This window comes from Pinus tabuliformis, chromosome 3_1, assembly GCF_031772625.1.
Source record: "Pinus tabuliformis cultivar Carrire ecotype Pingquan chromosome 3_1, CPIR1, whole genome shotgun sequence".
Lineage (NCBI taxonomy): Eukaryota > Viridiplantae > Streptophyta > Pinopsida > Pinales > Pinaceae > Pinus > Pinus tabuliformis.
This window is the reverse complement of record NC_142301.1, coordinates 985,615,305-985,626,472: the sequence shown is the minus strand read 5'-3', so window position 1 is coordinate 985,626,472 and position 11,168 is coordinate 985,615,305.

Here is an 11,168-nt window from a genome sequence, read left to right as displayed (position 1 = left end):
AGGTGAGATTCGAGTATTTGCTGATTTTTATTTATATCCTAAGCAAGCAACTACTAGGGTTTGATATTGATCCATATGTTGAGCTAGGGTTTGTGAATATATGATAATTATTTAAACAAAGAGATTCATAGCTTGATGTGTTGATGATGAAACAATTGTTTATATCGATGATGATTTGGTAATGTTGTTGACGTTGTAAGAGGACTGACAATAAGAATAATTGTGTGGTAGTAAAATTATTTGTTTATCTTGATTTAGCATAAAATAGATAGATCGACCTAGTCTAAAAATTGTGAAATGTTGTCCATCATGGTGAGATTAAGGTTGGAGCCTTCAGCACAAGTGGCAACTTTCTCATCAGGGTGGTAGGGTGGTGTACGACAAAGTAGTGGAGTCTCCTTTAGGTTGGAGCATGATAACACTTCAGGGTGGCAATGTGATTCTAGGGTATGTTAGATCATGCAAAAATTATTGTGTCCTTCTTGTTGTAGCTGGTGAATATGGTTTTGTAGCATCCTTCAAGCCAAACCTATAAACTAGGATGTTGGAGCATTGTTCTAGTTGGAGCTAGTAAACCAAGGAATTGGAGCGTCCTTTAGGTTGGAGCTTGTAAAGGAGGGGGTTGGAGCCTCCTTGAGTTGGATCTTAAAATATTGATGTTAATTTTATTAAAGACAGATATTAAGAAACATTTGGTGGTTTTTCTTCCCAAACGGTTTCCACCTAAAAATATGGTCTCTACTATCTTGGTGTTTGTGCATTGTTGAGTGGTGTTGTTTATTTTTCATGTCATGTAGTTTTATGTTGATATGATGTTAATGATAATTTATGCTCTATGAGGCTAAAAAATACTAATTGATGAGAAATATTGATTCACCCCCTCTCAATATTTCCAACACCTGGGGACCACACCCAGCCTAGACCACATTAACCCTTAGCATGCTCAGATTTTCACCTATATATTTTCAAATGAGTGACCTATACAACACGAAGTGCCTTAACATAATACACTCAACTTTATGCCCTGTGGGACAATTTTTAAAAGGTATTTCTAAATATTTAGTATCCATTCAATTTTATTAAGGGAATTTCGATGATTAAAATGTTTTTTAAATAAATAATGGAATAATATCTAAACTAATAAAATATGAGTTAGGAATTAGAAAAAAAAAAAAGGAAAACTATTTTTTCATTACATTTTCTTATTTATCTTCTGATATATTTACTCAAATATTAACTATATACACCCCAGGGAAGAAAAGTGAAGAATTGTTGTGCATTATTGAAGAATATTCTAGATGTGAACTCTGTGAAGTCAGAGCTTTTTGAAGTGCTTATTAATATGTGGCATTCTGCAAGGGTATGGATATCTTTGTAGTGATTTTTTTTATACTAACTTGAGAATTAAATATAAAAACACCTTTTTCAGACCTATTTGAATGTGGATCCAATCTCTTAAAATGATTGCTTCAAATATTAATGTGAAACTATTCATGAAGGAAATTGAGCTAGAACATGAGCAGACCTGTGCATAGATTTTTCATAGGAATATTAAGGATAAAACAGGAGTCATTGATCAGTTAGGGTTATTTACTAGCATAATCCTCTTCAACAATAGAACTCTACATTCAAGGAAGAAGTATCAGTGTATCAAAATTCCACTACATGAAAATCACATTGCAAACACTTACTTGTATCCCTAATATGAAGATTGCAAGGTTTTCAATGTTTTTAGTGCTTTAATTAAACAACCTAAAGGATTTTATCATCATTATAGAAATCTTGGTTGTGCTGACCATTACAACTTCCTAGGGTTTGTACTAGAGTCCACATCCTATCGCAGTATCATTTAGCAACTGAGATGATCTTGTTCTTCAACACCTTAAAGGAGAAAACACTGGAATAGGAAGGCATGAGTTTTATAAGATTTGAGTTGAAAGTGAACTTAATGTAAATACTGACATGTGATCGTTCATATGGCTACATTATATGTGCTCGAATAGGTGGAGCAACAAAATATATAATTAAATACATTATGTTTGGTCACTATATGGTTGCAATATATTGTTGCATTTGGATGACGCGACATGCTTCAATTATATTCATACTTGTGATATTCCTTCACCAAGGTCAAATTAAATTTAGTTCCTTTTAAGTGTGTCATCATTTCGAGCAAATAGTCAGTTGTAGAAGGAAATATTAACACCATCACTGGTTAGTGGCCACTTTGTCTAACATTCCATGAAAAGGGCATTTTATCTAATGATTAATTTGATATATGATTTTTGAGCTCATTCTTGAGTAGAATTGAGTACAGGAAACACACAATAATCAATGCTTAGAGGTGGATGCTTCTAAATCCCCGACGATATAATATTTTATGGGCATAATCTAGTTTTTGCATGAATAGGTCATAGAGGTTTTCTACTCACTGACAAAATATATTCCATAAAGGGGATGTGATTAACCTGAATGATGAAATTGAGATGGGCATGGGTATCTTTTTGAATACAATTATATGCTATTGAGCACAATTATAACGTATTTAGTAGAGATTAGAGTATTTGTTGATTTTTATTTATATAGTGAGCAAGAAACTGCTATTGTTTGATATTAAGAAAGATGTTGAGTTAGGGTTTGTGAATATATGATAATTTTCTAAACATTGGGATTGATAGCTTGATGTGTTGATGATGATAAGGTTTTTTATATTGATGATGATTTCGTAATGTTGTTGATGTTGTAAGAGGAGCGATAGTAAAAATATTTGTTGTGGCAATAAAATTATTTGTTTATCTTGATTGAGTAGATAAGAGATAGGTGGATCTAGTCTAAAAATTGTTAAATGTGGTTCGTCATGGTGAGCTGAAGGATGGATCCTTCAAGACAAGTGGAAACTTACTCATTGGGTGGCAGGGTGGTGCAAGGTAGGAGAGTGGATTCTCCTTTAGGTTGGAGCGTGTGAACACTTCAGGGTGTCAATGTGATTCTAGGGTATGTTAGAGCCTGCAAAAAATATTGCATCCTTCCACTTGTAGCTGGTGAATATGGTTTTGGAGCATCCTTCATGTTGAACATATAAACTAGGATGTTAGAGCATTTTTCTAGTTGGAGCTTATAAACCTAGGCATTGGAGCGTCCTTTAGGTTCGAACCTATAAATGAGGGGGTTGGAGCCTCCTTCAGTTGGAGCTTAAAATATTGATGAAAAAATTATTAAGGATAGATATTAAGAAACATTTGGTGGTTTTTCTCCATGAACGGTTTCTTCCTAAAAATATGGTCTCTATTATGTTGATGTTTATGCATTGTTGAGTGGTGTTGTATATTGTTCATGTCATTTTGATTTATGTATATATGGTGTTAATGATAATTTATACTCTATGAGGTTAAAAAATACTAATTGATGAGAAATACAGATTCAACCCCTCTTAGTATTACCAACACCTAGGGACAACACCCAACCTGGACCACACCAACCCTTAGCATGTTCATATTTTCACCCATAGAGTTTCAAACGAATGACCTTTACAACATGAAGTGCCTTAACTTAATACCCTCAACTTTATGCCCCATGGGACAATTTTTAAAAGGTATTTCTAAAAAGTTAGTATCCATTCAATTTTATGAAGGGAATTTCGAGGATTAAAATGTATTTTTTAAGGAAATAATAGAATAATAGCTAACTAATAAAATAGGAGTAAGGAATTAGAAAAATAAAAAAAGGAAAACTACTTTTTCATTATATATATATATATATATATATATATATATATATATATTCTGATTTATTTACTCAAATATTAACTATATACACCCCAAGGAAAAAATCAAATAAGAATTAAAATAATAAATAAGAATTAGAAATTTAAAGAAAAAAAAGGAGGAAGAAAAAAATATTGTGTATTGTATTTTCAACTTATCTCTTTATACATTTACTCAATTATAAAGTATAAACACCCATTGAATGGGTGCATACACTTGATATTTCAATAAACCTATAAGAATATAAGATGAATATACAAAGTGAGTTTAACACCCTCCTCCCACATCTACCCAAGTAACCAGCCAACCGGGGTAAACATGTGATGAGAGGCTACTATGATTAGATTCAACCTCCTATGTGACCTTAAGGAAGTGGAATGGATGGAAACACAACATACAAACCTTCCACATCAGCTACAAGACTCCCAGGAACCATCCCAATGACTCAGGTAGCTAGCCCCTGGGTCCCACTAAGGTTTTAGACCACTTGTCTCCCCGACGCTCCCATGATATGGACCTGACAACATCTAGGAGGCTCGAATGCTCTCATGCCAAGGGATGCCAACGTCTAGATACTATTTTTCCCAATGTTGTTCTAACCTCCTTAGGACTTAAGGCACTTTTTTAGGCCCGGAGCCCAGGTCGCTGCCTAGAATTGAATGACAACATCAAAACAAAAATATAACAGCGAAATAATCATCCAAATATAAATACTTGAACAATCCCTTAAAAGGACCCCTACTAGACATGACAAGCATTCCATCAAACATAGCACGAATATGTAATATATAGGTATAAACAACAGATTTAAGCATAGGGGTATCACACTTATCTAAGAATCGCTATGAATCATAGTTCCCTTATATCATTTGCCGCATTATCATCTATTAGGTCATAGATACATTGTTCATCCATTTACAAGTAAAAACATGATGAGAGCCATACATAGACACTGTCATAAAAAAATATACATAACCAACATAATAGAAACAAAAATACGAAGGAAATCACATCCATATGATCCACATATAAACCAATATAATACTCATAGAAATATAATGAGAAATAACCTCATATTGATGATGCAAAATCTAAACCCAGGACGGGACTACCACGTTCCACCTGACCATAGAATGGCTGAGCCAAATATCTCTTCATCCATTCACCCCTGTGCCATATTCCAAGCATGAATGTGGGACTCAAACCAAAATAACCAACCAGGGCATCCCGAGGCTAAACCACCTCACCCTCATTAATATAAACCAAACTTTATCGTAATCCATCCCATATCACTAGGCCAACTTAATAAACATGTAATAACATGCTTTACCATGATCTCCACCCGATCACTAGGCCAAACAAGCATGGATTCCAACATATTTCTCCACCTACACCATGACGAATTTTCCTCTCCCAGTCTCTCAGGCTTTACCGTAATCCACACTAGATCACTAGGCCCTAAACTGAGACCCACTCTCCAGGCTTCACCACATATCCCAATCCTGAGATTACTAGGCCCAACAGAGACCAATCCAACTCTTGGCTTTACCGTATATCTTGCCATTTACCAGCAATTATTCCTAGTGCCATCGAGGTAACACAATCCTAGACATACTGTAGCGCAAATTCTGGCTCAAGGGTTACTAGGCCAGTGGCTTTATTGTGATCCATAGTCTCGTTCAAGGACCAGTAGGCCATGTGCTCTACGATTTGGAGATCCACATCACTCAGCTTTGAATCCATCTGGTAATCCATCTCAAGCAAAACATGAGAACCCCATCACACCATCGCTATCCAGAAATGGCAAAGTTAGGTTGAAAACATTGTCACACCTGGAAAAACCATGCCATAATAGCAAAAGAACCACATGTAATACCATGTATGCCAAATATGGCAAGGAAAATACACATGCAAATCGATATATGCAAAGAATATTGTTGTAGCTGCATGATCCTACTCTTCCTTGCTTTCTCCTTCTTTCCTCTTGCCTTCTTTTCCTTTCTTGATTGAATGCCAAAATCTTCCAACAAAAATCTAAGTGTCCAAGAGTGAGAGAGAGAGAGAGAGAGAGAGATAATGAGAGAGCTCCAAAACTGAACTGAAAAAATGTTACAAACTGATTCTCATAAGCCTTTTTATCAATTAGACCTTTATTTTCTTAATTTTCCATTATTTTCCTTCATTTTCCTCCTCACATGCAACCTGTGACCTTTCACCTTCCTTTTCTCCTAATTTCTGCTATTTTCATAAATAAATGTGCCAAAAATGCCATTTTGCATTTCCAAAGCCTTTGCCTTTTCTTTTTCCAATTTCCTTATCCGTAATGAACCAATGAACACCCACTAGGATGTTTTAATCAACATTTAGCTTCAAATAAGTATCCCATCAACCGTGGTTATTATTTTTCCTTCATTAAATTTTATTAAATCGAATTTTCACCAGGGATGTTACAGAACCCTCTCGCTTGGGGAACACAATCCTCGGTCTTCAACCACACTTATACCTTAGCAAAACTGCTAAAAATAAAACATACTTCCCACGGATATTTATAACATAGCTCGATGCATTATTTACAATCATCACCCTGCTAAAAAAAAACCAACATGAAAACATAACAACGACAACTATAGATGACATGACACCCATATCACTTATTGGAGCTTTATAACATAGCTCATGGCGGTATTTACATCCATATACATATGTACATATATCAAAATATCACACCAAAACATATGCCAAAACATATACCAAAACACCATACCAAAATTGTTTTGCCTCAACCACAAACAATGAAGGATACATAGCCCACATTTGATCCACCATCTCCCATGTAGCTTCATTGGGCCCAAAGTTCTTCCACTGCACTTTAACCTGCTCAATTTCTCGGTTCCGGGGCATGATCCCATTTTTCTGCAATATACACTGAGGCTTTAGCTAGAATTATCCATCTGGTTCCACCTGCAATACATACTAGACAATCACATGATCAACATCTTTAACATACTTCTTAAGCAATGACACATCGAAAAAAACATGGAATTTAACTTTCAGAGGTAGTGAAATTCAATAGACTATTGGTCCAATATCCTCAAAAATACTGAAGGGTCCACAAAACCGTGATGCCAGTTTGGCACATAATCGAATCTGTTAAAGGAGCTCTTCTTTGGTTTGATGGTCAAGTAGACCTGTTCCCCAACCTGGAACTCCTTAAACAACATGTACTGATCTGCATAACTCTTCTTCCTTTGTGGTGTTGTCTCTAGATTCTTCTTTATAACCTGCATTTCCTGTTCCATGTCCACCAACATGTCTGGTCTAATCAACACCATGTTAACTAGATCACTCCAACTAATGGGAGTATTGCAACTCCTCCCATATATTGGCTCAAACAGACTCATCTTCAAAGATTCATAATACCCATTTTTAAAAGTGAACTCTACCAATGGAAGATACTCTTCCCACTTTCATTGTTCATGCATAACATACATCTTCAACATTTCCTCCAATATCCCGTTGGCCCTCTGAGTTTGTCCATTTTTCTGCGGATGATAAGTTGTATTGAAGGCTAACTCTATGCCAAAAATTTTAATCAACTCCTTCCAAAACTTGGAGGTGAATGTTTCATCCCCGTTTGACAAAATATTCTTTGGAACACCATGCAATCTAACCACATCTCTGATGAATACCTGTGATACATCGCTAGCTGAGAATGTAGACTTCACTAGAATAAAGTGCGCTACCTTTGTCAACCTGTCCACAACAACCATGATGGAATTATGTTGTTTCACTGTCCTCATCAAACCTTTGATAAAGTCCATGAAAATGACCTCCCATTTCCATTCTAGAATCGCAATCAGTTGTAGCAGTCCACCTGGATGTTTACACTTTGCCTTCACATGCTAACAATCGAAACACCTAGCCACAAACTTTGTTACATCCTTCTTCAGATTCGGCCAATAATAAAATTTCTTCACTGCGGCCAATGTCTCCTGATAGCCTGGGTGACTTGAATATGGATTCACGTGAAACTCCCTCAAGATCACCTTCTTCAGATCACTACTATCTGGCACATATATTTTGTCTCTAAATTTGACCAGTCCATCTATTGTAAGACAATAATCGTCATCCTGTGCTCCTGCACCTGTACTTGTACCTATACCACTACCTATACAACTACATGTACATGTACCTATACTGCTACCTGTACCTATACCTGTACTTGTACTCTGCTACAACCTGTGCAGAATCTCCATATACTTGACATCTTGCTGACCTTCCTACAGGATGCTATCCTATAAATCTGTCCCATAGGAACTCATAGCAGGCTCTATATGATTTACATTTACCTGCCTACTAAGAGTATCTGCCACCCATTTGTCCTTTCCTTTGATGTACCTAATCTTGAAGTCAAACTCAATGATCGTAGCCAACCATCTAGCCTACCGGGCATTTAGATTTGGTTGGTCCAGAAAATACCTCAACCCAATGTGATCACTCATCAACACAAAAATGTTGCCAAGAAGATACTGCCTCCACATCTTCAATGCTTAAATGATCACTACTAACTGAAGATCATGTGTAGGGTAGTTATGTTTATGCTCATTTAGTTTTAGTGACTCATAACATACCACCTATCCATCATGCATAAGGACACCAACAAGTTCTCTCTTGCAAGAATATGTACATACAACAAACTTCTTGTTTGGATCTGCAATCTTTAACACTGGAGCATGTGTCAACAATTGCTTGAGCTGCTCAAAAATGGCCTCACACTTCTCTATCCATTCAAACTTCTTACCTTTCCTCTGCAGTGATGTAATAGGATAAGAAATATGTGAGAAGTTCCTCATGAACCTCCTGTAATAGCCTGCCAACCCCATGAAGATCTCACCTCATCCACATTTCTAGAAGCTACCCATTCCATTATGTCCCTTATCTTTTATGTATCTACTGCAATGCCCTTCTTGGAGACAACATGTCCCAAGAAATGTACCTCAGTCTAAAATAAATTGCATTTGTGTAGCTTAGCATACAAGTGATGCAATCTCAACAACCCCAACACTGTTGCTGATTTTTGGCATGCTCTTCCTCATTTTTATAATATACCAATATGTCATCAATTAACACAATAACAAACTTATCCAAATACGGATGCAACACACTATTCATCAAGCACATAAATGTAGTTAGAGCATTAGTCAAACCAAATGGAACTACAACAAACTCATAATGCCCAACCACATCCGAAAAGTTGTCTTGTAAATGTCCTCCTCTTTGATGCGTACCTGGTGATATCTAGATATCAAGTCGATCTTCGAGAACACTGCTTCTCCCTTCAACTGACTGAACAAGTCATCAATCCTCAGTAACGTATACCTTTTCTTGATGGTCACTTTGTTCAACTGCTTATATTCAATGCATAATATGAGAGTACCATCCTTATTTTTCACAAACAATACTTGTGTGCCCCATGGTGATACACTTTGCCTAATGTATCCCTTGTCCAACATTTCCTTCAACTACAACTTCAACTCCACTAACTCAAGTCTGCTCATCGTATAAGATGCTTTTGACACTAGAGCTGGGTACCTTCTCCAAACATCTGCATCTTCAACTTACTTAGCTTTATCACTATAAATGTGCACTGCGAATAACACACACCCTTTCTTGTGACTCCGCTTTGCCTGCATAGATGTCACCATCCTAACTAATGTGGCTTTCTTCTTTCCCTGTAAGACTCTTGGTTCCCCATTGTCATCCACACACTCAATTTCTTTTTCATAACAATTCACCTTGGTTCTATGAAGATACAACCAATCCATATCCAACAACATACTTTATCATCCCAACGGTAGTACATTCAAATGTGTTGCGGTGGGCATACCATTCAAATCAAATGCACAAGCTCTTACCCAATGATGAAATCACTTCTTTGTACCTGTAGTCAACTACACTAACCAAGATTCTTCATGCAATTCCTTACTCAAACCACACTTATCCACCATGTCAGGACTAACATAGCTATAATTACATCCAGGGTCAATCAAAATGGAAATAACTTGATCACAAATCTTACCGTCCATCTCAATGATAAATGCATGATGGTCTTCCTATTTGTTATCCAATGTTGTATAAATACGAGGAACACTTTGACCAACATGCCTAATAGTTTGTCCCTCCTGCGCACTATATATCTAAGGCCTACCACCCTGGTTTTGTATATAATATCTCTTAAGGTGCTCCTTACATCATGTCCAACACTCCAACTGACCAGTGTCCTCATCTCTGTTCTGATGTTGTAACCCATGTCCGTCTCTAGCTACATTAAACCTATTTTGTGGTGACACATTTTCTTTCTCATTTGAATTCTGAGACCTTGCTCTTTTTGGCTGCCATTTACCTTTACCTTTGTCTTTCCCTTTCCATCCTTGTTGAGATTCATTTTTATGCTTTGACTGTTCATATCAATGCTTCAATTTCCCAATAACTTCCTCAAGTGGCCAAGGCTCATCATGCTCAATCCGATATGTTGATTTGGCTAAGGTTTGCGAGTATATGTTGATTTGTTAAACATTGGGATTCAAATGTTGATGTGTATAGGTTGACATAGTTTGTTATATTGCTGATGATTTGTTAATATCACTGATTTTTTAGAGGAAAAATAGTAAGAATATTTTTGTTGCAGCAAAATTTATTTATTTATCTTGATTCAGCAGAGAAGAGATAGTTGGATCTAGTTTAAAAATTATGAAATGTGGTCCACCATGGCAAGTTGAAGATGTGAGTCTTCAGGGAAGGTTACAACTTGGTTAGTAGGGTTGAAGGGTAGTGCAAGGTAGGAGAGTGGATGCTCCTTCAATTGGTAGCCTAAGAACACTTAAGACTAGTTGGGTGGTGCTACGGGAGGTTAACGTTTGCAAAGAAAATTGGAGCATCCTTCTGATTGCAGTTTTTGAATAAGGTGTTGGAGCATTGCGTGGGCATTAAGGTGAAGCTGGACAGCACACAGAAAGTCCTGCTTAAGGAGTTACATTTGTGTGAAGGAGTTGGCAGATGCGGATTGGGTTGACGGGTAGCAAACACGAGTAGGGGGTTGTGACCATCACCTCCAAATGATTGCCATCCTCCTGCTGTCGCGGCTTTAAGAGGAGAGTGAATGTTACTGCGAGCATTTCCGTTGGGTTGAGGTGCTGGAGAAGCTACAACCCAAAGAAAGGGGCTTTCCTTAAGCAACAACGTCGACATAAGTAGGGCAACGACAGTAAGTAGAATGACGGAAACATTAGCTTTCATTTTCCTAGGGAAAGGGATCATCCTTTTCTGCTCTTATGTTCAACGAAGGCTTTGATATCATTACAATCTTCTGTGGATGGATGGGTTATATGGTTGATAGTCTGTAAA